We start from the raw sequence: 15450 nt of genomic DNA on the forward strand, positions 1-15450 counted from the left end.
CAGGAATGGTGATATAGGTATAGTCAACAGAAGGTGTGATTACATAAATGTGTTAAACAGAAATTCATATGTGCAGATTATCTTGAAAATATAAATTCTGATTGCCTGGATTTTACGTGTACAGCTCCATTAGAATAAGGAATTGGCAGGAATACTTTGTTGCTTTTTACTATTAGAGTTTCTGCTTTATTTTCGTAGAGTTTATATTTTAATTGTTAGTTTTGTTTGTTTTGGACCCTTGCGTCTATTAAACAGATAGGTGTCTGTAACTCAGTTTTACGAAAACCATAGCTATCTAAATCAAAATCCAACCTGATAGTCTAAGCCACACTTACATCTGAAATTATTAATCTCACTAACTGCCTGCATAAAACTGAGTAAATGAAAGTGAAAAATGTCAGTGAAATGGTCTGCTGAAATGAATAATCTTTCTTGGCATATGTACATAAGTGTACTGTGCAAAACAGATATTGCATGTTCATTATTTTTTGATTAAATATTTCGGTATCCTCTTAAACATTAATAAAATTCCTTGCATCATGATTTAAAATAAATCATTTAGATCTGTCAACTTTTTTTTTCTTTGTAGCATTGGATTTGGAGTGAATTCGGTAGCCCTTAGTCATGAGTATTGGATTTGGAGTGAATTCAGTAGCCCTTGTCATGAGTATCGCCTTAGAGTCATTTTATTCCTAGTGAGTGGAACTGTGAGCTGACAAACTTGTCCTTACACTTAGCCAGTATTGAAACTGTTACAAAGGGATTATGAGATTTATCCAGGGCCAGAGTGCTAGTCATTGACTAGTTGGCTGAAAATTATGTTGCAGATGCCTGGTTCTTAACCCAATTGGCTGTGTAACATCCCTAGAGAACACTGGTGCTAAAAGATTCAGGCTGTTTCAATTTACTCTTTTAATTAAAACATAGAACTGGAGAAGAAACAAATAAAAAAGATGAAAGCAAGAGCTTAAAATATCCTCTAGCTCACCCTCAGTATTCTTTGTTAAAATTCTGCAGTAAGGTTCCACCAACATATCTGAACAACTGCCACTTTTTCTTTTTCATTATGCAACATGCCACATTTACAGGCTCAAAATGATACTTTACATTCCATTTCCTCAACATAGCATCATTAGAAGGAGCACATAATTCCACACACTGACACCTAGAAAATGCAATGCATTGTGTTACTTCATTATACTTCCTCGTTTAGTTAGAAACTGTAAATTTAAGAATCCATCAACAACTCTTACCAAGCACAAAGTGTTCGGAACCCATCAAATATAGGCAGTGGCTTGATAGTAAAATAATAGAACTTGTTTTTAAGAGAATGGTGTTAACATATGTTGGTGAAGAGGGAAAGACTAAAAGCACCGCGTGTTCTAAATGATTTATACATATAAAAACAGATCCCCTCTCTTGCCTAAGAAAAACTCGTTCTGAATTTACAGGTACTAAAAAAATTAAATTGGGGAGAATTATTTTAGTTTTCATTATGTATTCATTCATTCAGCACAAACTGAGTCTGTGCTAAACTTTAAAGAAATAGACAGACATGGCTCTTTCCCACAAGTAGCTTATATTCTATAAAGTGGGGGCAGACAACATGTATTTACCTATGCAAAAATCAGATACTGATAAGTGGTATCAGGAAAGAAAATCCAAGACATTAAGAATTTGCTGTTGAATGAGCTTGAGTATGTGACTTGCGAAATTTGGATACACTGCATTTTTCCAGTTACTTTTATAACTATAATGAAAATAAACACATATTTAAAGAAAAAAATTAATTGACATAGTTAATTCTGGATGAACACATAATTAAAGTATAATGGCAACAAGATAGTTCATTGCTCTGGCAAACTTATTGTGTCTGGTTAAATGTCCATCATAAATACAGGTGTAGATATGATCAGGACCTATAATTAATGTAATTGAAAATTATACAGCCATGTACTATGGCTTCACTGTCTTTCTTGCCTTTGGAGAAATAGTCCAAGATAAGGCTACATAGAGATGATTAGGTTTTATTTACCTGTGTTATTAACACAATTAATACAGGTATGTTCTTATTTGACGGGGCATGCATATTTTTAAGTGCAAGAAAACTTTCCCACAGTATAACGCAGTGTCGATAATATAAATTCTGGAGCCAGAACCATTGTATGTGAATCTCAGTTTTGCCACTTAACTGAGTTATGTAATAGTGGACAAGATATTTAAACTATCTAGTATCAGTTAACTCATCTATTAAATATAGAAAAATAATCTTATCTTTCCTACATGTTTTTGTAAGTATTAATTGACTTGATACATATATGAATGTATTAAAACAGTGCCAGTTTCACATTGAATATTCAATACGAAATATGGTGATGTTGAGGCTTACAATAATACTGATGCTAGAATATTAAGAGAGAGTCAAATTTACACTTACGGTATGAGATCAATAAATGGAATTGTGGTCTATGATTTTTGCATCGTCCTGCATTCATACTTATGTCAGTTAATGTCCAGTGAGTAGAAAGAAACAACACATTAATTTGAACAGGGGAGTTTACTATAAAGAATTGTTAATTGTAACAGAAGACTAGAGAAAGAAGGGATTGGCTAGTGAGAAGTAGAGAACCCCAAATAGAGACAGCAGTTGCTAACCCTAGGGCTGAGCCCAGATGCCTGTAGAAGACACCTGCTTCCCTGAGACTGCCATGCGAGCCTTGTTACAGAAAGCACAGGTGCTGCTCACTGAGCGGCAGAGAAGTGCCTAACCCTACCCTTACCCTTCATGTTAACCCTAACCCTGTAGTAGAAACCGCCATAAATCTGCCCTCTGGGTTGCCAGGGAAGTCTGTCCTTTGTGGGTGCTGTTGGCTATCATGCACCAAAGGAGCAGGGCCTGGGGGAAGCTGAGTGTGATTCAAGGGTGTGAGGGTCTCTGCCGTAAAATCCCCTGGCCATGGAGGAAGGTAGTGAGGCAGGTGGCTGCAGCAGAGTGCCCACACGTATGCAGTGTAGGAGCTGGGAGGAGAACCTGCAACACTGCAGGAGCTGGAGAGGCACTCCTACAAAGTGGCAGGGTCTGGGTGCCTAGAGAAGCTGCTAGCTGCTTCGTGTTGCTGGCGCCTGTGTTCCCCAGCTGGGGCACTGAAGACGTGCAGGTGCTGGCAGGAGTCCATTGCTGTGAGTGAGCAGAACTGCAGGGGGAAGAAAAGCCTTTCCACTGACATAGCTTCTTGCCAGCCATAACAGGGGAAAAAAGAATATTTGAAGGGTCAAGTATCATTTTCATAGAGCAGTCTAACAGGGTCGGTTTGGAGCTGGGAGGCAGTAAAGCAATGACTGGAACATTATGACAAAGAGGTTGAATATGAAAAGTTCATATTTCTATTCTTTGTGCTAATTTATTAAGCATACTTCATTCCAGTGTGGATTCTAGAAATCCTTATGATTTGGAAAATCCACAAATACTATTTGCATTTATAGTATTGAAAACAAAATCTCTAAGTGACAACCGACCCTTAAGAAAACAGTGTACTCGTGGGGCGTCTGGGTGGCTCAGCCATTAGGTATCCATCTGACTCTTGATTTTGGCTCAGGTTATAATGTCAGGGTCCTGAGATTGAGTCCAGCATCCAGCTCCCTGCTCAGTGGGGAGTCTGTTTGGGATTTTGTCTGCCCATCCCGGTCCCCCACTCACTTGGACATGCCCTCTCTCTAATAAAAAATATAAATATAAATATAAATATAAATATAAATATATTTTTTTTAAAGAGAGCAAACTCTTGAGGGGAGCCTCTGTTGTATTGAGCAGAGTGACATCATCTATTAGAAATCTATTTGTATTCACAGATTTTAAAACTTTTACAGAGATGTTTTACTATTTTAATGTAAAAGCAATCCTGTCTCACAATAGTTCTTACATTACTTCATCCATCAGCTGCATTCCCTCATTGCCTAAACATTTTAAAATTCAGTTTCCAAACTGCCAGGTTCTCTTCTCATACTGCTTTCTACTCTGTCCTTTTCAGCTGCCAATCCCTATAGGTACTATTTGCTCATAGACCCCTTGCCTACCTGTGTTTACTTTCTAGGTTCCTCATATAATCCCATGTCTTCTACCAGTATTGAAGACTCCCATTTATAAGACTATAGTATCAGCACTATTATTATTATTTTTTAATATACTCAACAGGCAGACTGAATTGGAGGAGGACAGGAAACAACCCGCACATGGCATCTTCAATCATGCTAGGTAACAGGAAATCCCCACCAACCCCCAAACGTAGAGATAGGTGGCCAGAATCAACGGCTTTTCAGCGGAAGTGATAGTGTTATAATATGGAAGGATCGAACAAGTGTAAGAATGAGGATAATGCCAGCAAATTTTACACCCCAAACAAGAAGCATTAGGCTGAGTAGCAAGTAGGTGAGCAAATCTGAAAAAACTGACAAAATTAAAAATTCCTCACAGGTTTCAATAACTGAAAAGCGCAAAAGGAACTTCCCTTCTAACTGATAGAAGTTTACCCTCAAACTCTGCAGGAGGCAGAAGTGCTGGGTGCAAATTCTGGGACTCCCAGATGTAGAGTGGTTCAAATATGAAGGGGGATTCAGATGAGGCCAAGGTCAGAAAGTAGTATAGCAGCAAAAGACTTCATAAACAAGAGAACTACTTTAGAGGACAGGTTTGTTGAGCTCTGAAAGGCACAAAAAAATACAAAGGAAGAACCTCTGAATTGACTTATGTGTGAGAAATAGAAAAAAAAAGTAACTTTTTTTCAATACCTCATGGTAATAATAACAGAGGGAAGGGTCTGGGTATCAGTTGTTAAACTAGGGAAGCTAACCTGCTCTATCACTTCACTATATGTGGAAAGTTCCTCCTAAGAATCTAAGAAAAGTCAACTCTTTTAACCATGAAAAAATCAGTAAGAATGATTATCAATTCACCTATATGTATTTTGTGACAAAAGATGAAAATTAATGAAGTTACAGTCTAAGAGTTAATCTCTCTCTCTCTCACACACACACCCACGAAAAATATAGTATCAGGGAAGATGAGAATAGCAACAATATTTCAAAGTGAGTTATAACAAATTAAGAAAATGATAAAGTGATTCCTATGAACAGAATGTGTTGAATGTTTAAAATTAGTTGGTTAAACTATAGCACAGTGTTACAAGAAAGCTGACAGGGGGCCCCTGGGTGGCACAGTAGTTAAGCGTCTGTGTTTGGCTCAGGGCGTGATCCCGGCATTCTGGGATCGAGCCCCACATCAGGCTCCTCTGTTGGGAGCCTGCTTCGTCCTCTCCCGCTCCCCCTGCTGTGTTCCCTTTCTCGCTGGCTGTCTCTCTGTCAAATAAATAAATAAAATCTTTAAAAAAAAAAAAGAAAGAAAAGAAAGCTGACAGAACTTATAAATAAAATAGAAAAAAATCATTTTAGAAAAGACTACTCAAAAGCATACAGGAGTGAACTGACATAATAGAAATCACAGGGAATAAAAAATGATGAACTAAAGTAATGATATAGAAACAAAAAGTTTCTAGAGTTATGGTAAAGGCGATAAACAATAAAAACAGTTCCACCAAAATGATTAAATCAATAGAAGAAAAAATATTGAAAATCATTCAAGAAAAATTTCCTGAATGAAAGCTCAAATATACATATTTAAGAAGCATACACATTATATAGCAAAACAAAATCCAAAATGTTCAACAGTGAGACCTATCGCAGTGAAATTATGGGGTTTACAGAATAATAAAAAAAAATTTTTGGACATCCACATAAAAGATCAAGTGCTTTTAAGGGAAAGAAAATCTGATTGGACTCATAATTCTTTAAAGGAACATTTCATTCCAAAACAGATTGCAGGACCTTTTTTGGGATATCTAGTTTTTCTGTCAAGCAATAATGTCTTTCAAGAATAAATGGGGAAAAAAAACAGACAATAAAAATGTAAAACCTCTGGGATTATTAGTCTTAGAAACCCTTCCATAGAATGACATAGATAAATAGTGAAGATTTGAAGAAGATTTATCATAAGTTCTGGAAGTAAGCATTTAATGTTAAAAATCCAGGAAAGAATGATGGCAATGAGGAGGATAAAAGTGGATGCAAGAGTATAGTCCCCCAAAATATATAAATAAAACTAAAAAAAACAGATAGATAATGGATAGAATAAAAAAAAAGTAGAATGGACTGCTTTGCAGATATTAAGTTAGATGAAAAAATCAATCAGATATTTCGAAAGAAAATGTGGAAGAAGATCTTTCCATGTAAATCTGCTAATGCCCATTGAACCAAGATACGGTGTCTTACACAACAGGGGAGTATGTGTATTTATAAGATATTATCATAAAATAATTAATAGTCCAAGAATACTGAATACCAAAAGCAAATAGTACTCTATAATTATATGACATGTATAACAGATAAACATTTTAATAGGTGAGATTAGTCCCTTTCTATTTCTTAATATGACCAACTTGTTCTCAGTTCTGTAATTGCATGTGTGTGGGTTGTAATATATAATGCATATAATTATACAACATACTATTATTTTCATATCAATTCCCTGACTTCATTACCTTCCATTGTTGCCCTTGCTCATTCACTCCAGCCACGTGGAACTCTTTGGGTTTCTCAAATACCTCACGTATCTCCATTGTTCCTGTTACATAAAGAGGTAAAAGTGAAAGAGAAGGAGGACAAAACAGCCATGAGAAGAAACTGGGGAAACACATTTTGAAAGGAATTGTCATTTTTTCTTGCACTGGTAATATTTCATCGAACAGAGCTATTCTAGTTCTAATTAACTAGTATTTGTTCATAAACAGTTTCTATGTTACTGTCAGAGTCAAATGCCTTCAAAATTTATGCGATTTTGTCACATCTTTACTTAAAATCTCCTTTACTTAAAAATCCCAAATAAATGAAGTCTACACAAGAATAGCACATGATATGAATTTTCCAATATTTGGATCTATCCTAATCTAATTTCTACATTTCCAAAGAACTACATGAACTTTTCGCCTATCACATAAGCTGTATTCCAAACATACCAAAAACAAGATTTCAATAAAAATATCTGGTGTTTAAAATTCTCTTTTCCGGGGCACCTGGGTAGCGCAGTCGTTAAAGCGTCTGCCTTCGGCTCAGGGCGTGATCCCAGCGTACCGGGATCGAGTCCCACATCGGGCTCCTCCGCTATGAGCCTGCTTCTTCCTCTCCCACTCCCCCTGCTGTGTTCCCTCTCTCGCTGGCTGCCTCTGTCACATAAATAAATAAAATCTTTAAAAAAATAAAAATAAAAAAAATAAAAAATAAAATAAAATTCTCTTTTCCCCCTCTTCTACTCCCTAGAATTTATTTCTTTCTATTCACTCACTGTGTCCTATTATTTTCTTTTTTTTTTTTAATTTTTTAAATTTATTTGACAGAGAGCGTGCACAAATAGGGGGAACAGCAGGCAGAAGGAGAGGGAAAAGCAGTCTTCTCGCTGAGTGGGGAGCCCAATGCGGGGCTGGATCCCAGGACCCTGGGATCATGACCCGAGCCAAAGGCAAACACTTAACTGACTGAGGCATCCAGGTGCCCCCAGTGTCCTATTATTTTCAAGTACAAGCTTATTCCTCACCTTTTGCGTGCCCCTGTGCGCATGGCTAACAGTCTACATAGTCATGAAATGAAATGAAAATAGTGAGTTTGCATATCAATATTCACTTATTTTTTTTAAAGATTTATTTAGAGATAAAGAGTGGGGGTGGGAGGAGCAGAGGGAGAGGGAGTCTTATGCAGATTCTGTGCTGAGCATGGCCCTGAGACCGTGACCTGAGCTGAAACCAAGAGTCCAATGCTTAATGGGCTATGCCACACAGGCTCACCTCAGTATTCACTTCTAAACCTCATGTTCATGGAGAGGAAGGGGTGGTACCATATTTAATCTCTCTTTAGGCACACTGCAGAGTATTTGGCACATAGTTAATATGTAGCAAATATTGATTAGATAAACAAATAATGGGTGAAAGATGGAAGAATGTTACAGAAATTCATATAGGCTAAATTTTCATTAGGATGATCAAAGAGAATTTTTGATAATTTGGTATGTAAACTGAATCATGGAGGAGGAGGATTATTCAAGTAGAAGAAACATTATGCCAAATTGCCAAAGAGATAAAATAAAAAAAAATCTGAAGTGATACTAGAAAATATCAAGAATATAAACCTTACATCTACTTTGGAATATTAATGCTAAGGAAAGTTAGATATTAAAAAAAAAATCAAGTAGCCTGCAATTAAACCCAGAAACATCTCAAAAATATACAGAGAAACAGAAATTAATATAAGGCCAATTTGAGGTACATTTAGTTTCCTAGAATTTATGTGTAGAGGGAAAAGAACTTAAGGAAACAGTAATAAAATAAATGTTAGAACCATTCTTATTTTGCTAAATTGCTAAAATAAAGCAATGATATACTATAAAATCATTTTTTTTAGAATAAGTGTCTTTTTTTTTTTTAAAGATTTTATTTATTTATTTGACAGAGATAGAGACAGCCAGAGAGAGAGGGAACACAAGCAGGGGGAGTGGGAGAGGAAGAAGCAGGCTCATAGCAGAAGAGCCTGATGTGGGGCTCGATCCCACAACGCCGGGATCACGCCCTGAGCGAAAGGCAGACGCTCAACCGCTGTGCCACCCAGGCGCCCCTAGAATGAGTGTCTTAACCATAAGTTTAAGGTAAATGGCTTGCTTAACAAAAAGCAATGACATTATTACATTTTAATTTCTATTCAACCTCCAAAACATGATTATTAAGTGTTTTCCTAAGATATGGAAAATTCACTTTTCAGGCTAAATTAAGAAAAATCCATTAAATTCTTTCTTAATTTATAAATTATGCTCATATTTTTTATTGTAGCACATAAAAGGTTGTAGACCTTAACAGAAAATGCAATATTTTCTACATATTATTATCATATGTAAAGATAAAATAAATAACTTTTGGTGAATGTTTTTTTTAATTTATTTTTTATTATGATATGTTAGTCACCATACAATACATTATTAGTTTTTGATGTAGTGTTCCATGATTCATTGTTTGTGTATAACACCCAGTGCTCCATGCAATACGTGCCCTCCTTAATACCCTTCACCCAGCTAGCCCATCCCCCTACCCACCCCTTCCCTCCAAAACCCTCAGTTTGTTTCCCAGGAGTCCATAGTCTCTCGTGGTTCATTTCCCCCTCTGTTTACCACCCCCTTCATTTTTCCCTTCCTTCTCTTAACGATGTCCCTGCTATTCCTTATGTTCCACAAATGAGTGAAACCATATGATAATTGTCTTTCTCTGCTTGACTTATTTCACTTAGCATAATCTCCTCTAGTCCCATCCATGTTGATGCAAATGTTGGGTAATCATTCTTTCTGATGGCTGAGTAATATTCCGTTGTATATATGAACCACATCTTCTTTATCCATTCATCTGTGGAAGGAACTGTGGTTCCTTCCACAGTTTGGCTATTGTGGACAAAGCTGCTATAAACATTGGGGTGCATACAGCCTTTCTTTCCACTACATCTGTATCTTTGGGGTAAATACCCAGTAGTGCAATTGCTGGGTCATAGGGTAGCTCTATTTTTAACTTTTTGAGGAACCTCCACTCTGTTTTCCAAAGTGGCTGTACCAACTTGCATTCCCACCAACAGTGTAAGAGTGTTCCCCTTTCTCCACATCCTCTCCAACATTTGTTGTTTCTTGCCTTGTCAATTTTTGCCATTCTTACTGGCATAAGGTGGTATCTCAATGTGGTTTTGATTTGAATTTCCCTGATGGCTAATGATGTTGAACATTTTTTCATGTGTCTATTAGCCATTCGTATGTCTTCGTTGGAAAAGTGCCTGTTCATATCTTCTGCCCATTTTTTAAATTTGATTATTTGTTTCTTGGTATTGAGTTTGAGAAGTTCTTTATAGATCTTGGATACCAGCCTTTTATCTGTAGTGTCATTTGCAAATATCCTCTCCCATTCCATGGGTTGCTCTTCGTTTTGTTGACTGTTTTCTTTGCTGTGAGGATGCTTTTTATCTTGAGGAAGCCCCAAAAGTTCATTTTGCTTTTGTTTCCCTTGCCTTTGGAGACATGTCATGAAAGAAGTTGGTGAATGTTTCTTGCATCAACAACCCTCATCTTCATGAGATCAAGGCTCATGCCTTATTTATCTTGGCATTTCAATGCTTGCTGTAGTGACTTGCACACTGAATACACTCGTACAGTGAAAAATAAACAACAATAAATAGCATTTATTAAGAATTTCTTTTGTTCTATGCAATATGCATTGTGTGAATCACAACATATAATTTGAGCAACAGCTGATGTGATAGGTACTACTATCTTCCTCTCTTTTACAGAAGAAACTAAGGCTGAAGGACGAACAGTTAAAAAAGGAAAACTCTTCTAAAATTATATCATTGGTAAGTAGCTAACCCAAAATTTGAATCTAGGCAAGCTAGCTCTCAAATATGATTCTGTAATTACCAGAGGATACTCTTTTCCTAGAAATGGAAAACAGGTGGATAATTAAAAGTATGGTTACTTTCATTTTAAAATTTGGGCCCAGCAGTTATATATCTTATATAGGTTTTATATTTTTATTCTGGTGATACAGTCAGTATATGTCACACGTATTTGATTTCAGATTGCTTCAACATTTATTTAGCAGTAATTAAATCGGAGTTTCTACTTAATGTAACCTATCTGTATGTAGTACCTGTTGATAAACAATTCTCCCTGGGTCTTGTGGGTGCGTTTTGTTTGTTTTCGTTTTTTAGTTTTTGATGTAGTGTTCAATGATTCATTAGTTGTGTATAACACCCAGTGCTCAGAGCACTGGGTGCTGTTCTTCCAGAGTTTTTTGCAAAGATATTTTCATAGCAAATGGCCTTGAAGATAGAAATATTGTCACCTCTGGAACAAAGGGAAGGTGCACTAATTTCTAACTAGAAGAGATATGAATTCTCTAAAGGCAGAGTTCCTCTCCCATAATATAACCCACTCTATGTGTACAGTTGTCATCTGGCTCTCTTGGTGTCTCCCCATTAAAACTGGGACTCTGAGAACTAACACAAATAAAGTGGATGCTCTGGCTACTGCTATTGATTAGTAGTAAACTGTCCATCTTTGACTCAGGAATCTATTAACATACATAAAACCGTGGCAAGCAAATTCATTAGCTTGTGTTTAGTATGAAATCTTAGACCCTTTAAAGTTCCTAACAGATATATTGTATGATTTTTTTATTATGTATTATTAAGTGACTTATTTTTTAGGAAAGAAATTTGCTGATTTATCTAATATTTTAAAATATTTTAAAGACCTAGTATTTGAATGATTAGAAGAGTCCATGAAAACTCATCAGAGATTTATATTTATTTTTCAAATAGTTCAAATGCTTAAATATTCAGTCTATTTCTGATCATCTTTAATATGTATTTGGCTGGTAATGAATATTTTTAAAACATTAGACCAGCTGTTCACAACAGGAGCCAATCTGTCTCTTGAGGAATATTTGGCAACATCTGGAAACATCTTTGCTACACATTACTAGAGTTGAATACATTCATTGCTTGTCTCAACTTGGAGTGGTGTTGGTTACAAATAGAATTTAGCGGATATAGAGACCAGGAATGCTGTTAAACATCCTATAGTGTAACAAGACAACCTCCCATAATGAATTATTTAGTCCCAAATGTCAATTATGATTATGTTGAGAACCCAGATATACATATATAAGCATATACATATATATGCTTCCACATCTGAATTTGAGAGATCTAAGTCAATTCTCCCAATGATAAGAATAATCTGCATATAAATATAAAAAAATATAAATATCTCTACATTTATCTGTCTATAATACAGTATTTCATGAAAATTAAACCATAACATAAACAAGAGCAAATAATCAACAGAAAACCAATGTTTCAATCATTTCTAAATTTTTAGGATGTACCTATATTTACACATATTAGAGTAATGTAGTCAAACATTTTTTTATTATTATTATTGGCAATGAGGTATAACCAATAATGTATATACAGAAAACAAATTTTTATCATGTTTACGAATGGGGGTGGATGGGTATGAACATTAAAAAGAAATTATCTTGTATTTGGTTACCTAAATCTGTGCTGTTAGTATGGAAACTGCAGTACTATGTATCTATTTGTTATTATAACAATCTATCAAGGAAATTCTGTAATTTGTATACATTACTTTTGAAAATTGTAATATTGTGTTTGAATATTATCTGGTTCATAGAACGTTCCTTAAGCAACCATGACTTTACAATTATAGTTATAAAATTATAACTATGACAAGCATATGTGTATATGTATACCTGCATATATACACAACTACTCACATATAATTAGCTAACATACACTGAACATCTGTGTCATAGGGTCAAATAAAATTTGTCAAAACTGATCTAGTTGGTGTAGTATTATCTGGTTCACAAGTGTGGACCAGCAGTGTCTTCATGCATATCATCCCATGTTAGTAGGATCCATCTACATACAATCAGAACTTTTATCTTTTGCAGGAAAATTAGTGTTGTTTTAATGACAGCAAAAATAAATCCAATATTGGGGCACCTGGGTGGCTCAGTCAGTTAAGCATCTGCCTTTGGTTCAGGTCATGATCCCAGGGTCCTGGGATCGAGCCCCATATTGAGCTCCCTGCTCCGTGAGGAGTCTGCTTCTCCCTCTCCTTCTGCTCCTCCCTTCTGCTCATGCTCTCTCTTTCATGCTCACTCTCTGTCTAAATAAATAAAATCTAAATAGATAAATAAATAAGTTAATTAATTAATTAATTAATTAGAAATCCAGTATAGAAAGAGGAGTGCAGGGGCTGTGGCAGGAGGAGGAGTTGGGGGGCCCTGATAGCACGTCTGGTGCCTGGGTTGCAAGCAGGCAGTGGTGCCTTGGCCTGTGCGACTGGCGCTGGTGTGGCCTCCATCTGGAGAGGATTCAAGCTGAGCAATCACGAGCTTCTTCTCAGAAAGGTTCAACTGAGTGAAACAGACTTCAGAATTGTGGCACAAGATGAGTGAATTCTAAGATGGAAGCAATATGAAGTATGTCCGAGCTTTGGAGGACAAGTACACAGATCTTAATTCTAATGATGTAACTGGCTAAGGGAGTCTGAAGAAAAACTAAAGCAGCAACGAGAGTCTGCACACAGTGAAAACGTCCTTATAATGTGACTAGCAACCAAGGAGTAAGAGATACAGTGTATCTCCCGCAAACCCAGTACCTCAAGCAAGTCCAGCAGCCAAGCGTCGCCCAAAAGAGATCCACAATGGTAGACCCAGCCATCAATGTGTTTTTCCTAAAAATGAAAGGTGAATTGGAACAGACTATAGACAAACTGGGACAAGCCTGAAATAAACGGAGTACCTGGAAGTTTATACCTGATAGGTAAACAATCATACACCCGGTTGAGACTTCCCTGACCATCCCACTAGGAAAAAGCTGCGCTGGGACAGCCAAGTACTTCTTTCCGCAGCAAGACTTAGACTTTTTTGAGCCAAAAAAAGCCACATTCGTACAGTTTACAGCTTGAAATGATTCATGTAAAACTTACCAGATGAACCTTGTGTTTGGCTTTTTTCTCTTCTCCTTCCCCTTGCTTCAGAGGCCTGATGGTATGGAACTATTCCGAAGTGGCCACTTCCAAAAACTTTCCCTTCTAGAACATGTAGACACTTGAGAAATGTTTCTGTTTGAAGAAACTAGACAGAGAAAGAGGAATCTCGAGTCTTGGCACACTGTGCCTTTAGACAGTTTGGAGGAATGAAAACCGAGAAATTTAAAATTGTGAATTGAACATGTAAAATTCCAGTAAAATGTAAAAATGAAATATGCATCGCTCTTAACCTCGAGCACAGTGACTGAGAGACACCGTATCTCAGTTTTGTCAGTAGACTGTGGACTTCACAATTCTCGTTGAACTTCTGGTTCTAAACTGAAATGGGCCAAACGAGCAAAGCCTTAATGGCCAGGTGTTCAAGGCTTAAGCCAAGGGGAATCAAGAGCTCGTAAATCAGCTGTCCCAGGGACGAGCTGCACATCTTGAAGCGGAGTTGGCTTTACAGAAATATCATGAGGAGCTCAAGTGCATTCAGAATGAACCGAAGGTCTTCATCATTCAACCTGACAGAAGTAGAGGGTATGCTGAGCACCGTTGTAGTTCTTCAGCAGCAACTGAAAGAGACGCGCCAGCAGTTGGCTCAGTACCAACAGCAGGAGTCTCACACTCCAGCCCCAAGTACCAGCAGGACTACATCTTCTGAGCCTGTAGGACAGGCAGAGGCCACAGGTGAAGATGGCAGTCGGCTGGCCGATGGACCAAGTAATGGCAGTTCCTCTTGGCAGAGGACGTCTGGGTCCAGATTTCACAGGGAGAGGGACACAGCCTAAAATGACTTTCCTTCTTCTCTAGGGAGTGGTGATAAAGCTTCCAACAGCTCAGAGGAGAGACCTGGCCGAGGAGGTAGTAGTTATGCAAACTAACTCAGTGCAGGGTATGAAGGTGTAGAATATTCTACTGGCAACGAAAACTCACAACCACTCAAATGATACAGACGCTGATCACAACCGTCAAGAGGAGAAAACAGCGAATGGGAACGCTAACTGACCTGTGCGTTCCTGCCGTGTTCAGAATGTCTTGGACTCAAGTGTAAATGTGCAGGGTTCAATTTTGTAATTTTTTTTCTAACAGATTTTTATACAGTACCATTTAATATGGGGGAGATTCTTTCCAGGAAATCAACACATACTTTAGTCACAATATATCTTTTCTGTGGGTGTGTTTTTGTTTTGGGGGTTCTTTCTTTTTCTATTCTTTTTCTTTTTTTCTCTTTCTTTGTTCAGTACCTCTGTCACTTTGCAAACTGTAACAGTTAGTTACTTTGTTGCTAAAAGGACGTTTTGTGTAGGGTCAAGTTACTGTTATAGGAGTTAATGTGTAGTTATAAATGGGAATCTTTCCTTAAAGCACAATTATGTCTGTAGAAATCTGTGTCTGTCTTAGGACCCGTGCTTTGTAAGGGCATTCTTACCCATGATAGAGTTAGCTATTAGAATAGATGTAGGTTTGTGACTGAGTACACTTATTATCCTTCCTCCTTTCTATATTGACATAATTCTCTGAAAATAACCAGGCAGTGCCTATGTCGCTTGTTGCCATTCCTTTTTCTTTTCACCATGTGGTGTTTGATAATCATCAGGATGCTCTGTAAGATCAGTTATCTACCATCTTCCTTGGGGATTTTCCAGCAGCAGCCTTCTCTCATGATAGGTGGTTACATCTGTACTGCTCTGTGCAATCAGTAGAATTGCATCCAAAATATGCATCGCAAACTTTTCAGAAGCATGAAAGAATTGAAT

At 37.1% G+C, this 15450-nt stretch overlaps 1 pseudogene; it reads left to right on the forward strand.

Moving 5' to 3' along the window:
* The first annotated feature begins 2876 nt into the window (after positions 1 to 2876).
* On the forward strand, positions 2877 to 15115 carry LOC103666387 (annotated as a pseudogene).
* Positions 15116 to 15450: the final 335 nt, after the last annotated feature.

This window comes from Ursus maritimus, unplaced genomic scaffold, assembly GCF_017311325.1.
Source record: "Ursus maritimus isolate PB19 unplaced genomic scaffold, ASM1731132v1 scaffold_36, whole genome shotgun sequence".
NCBI classification, from domain to species: domain Eukaryota; kingdom Metazoa; phylum Chordata; class Mammalia; order Carnivora; family Ursidae; genus Ursus; species Ursus maritimus.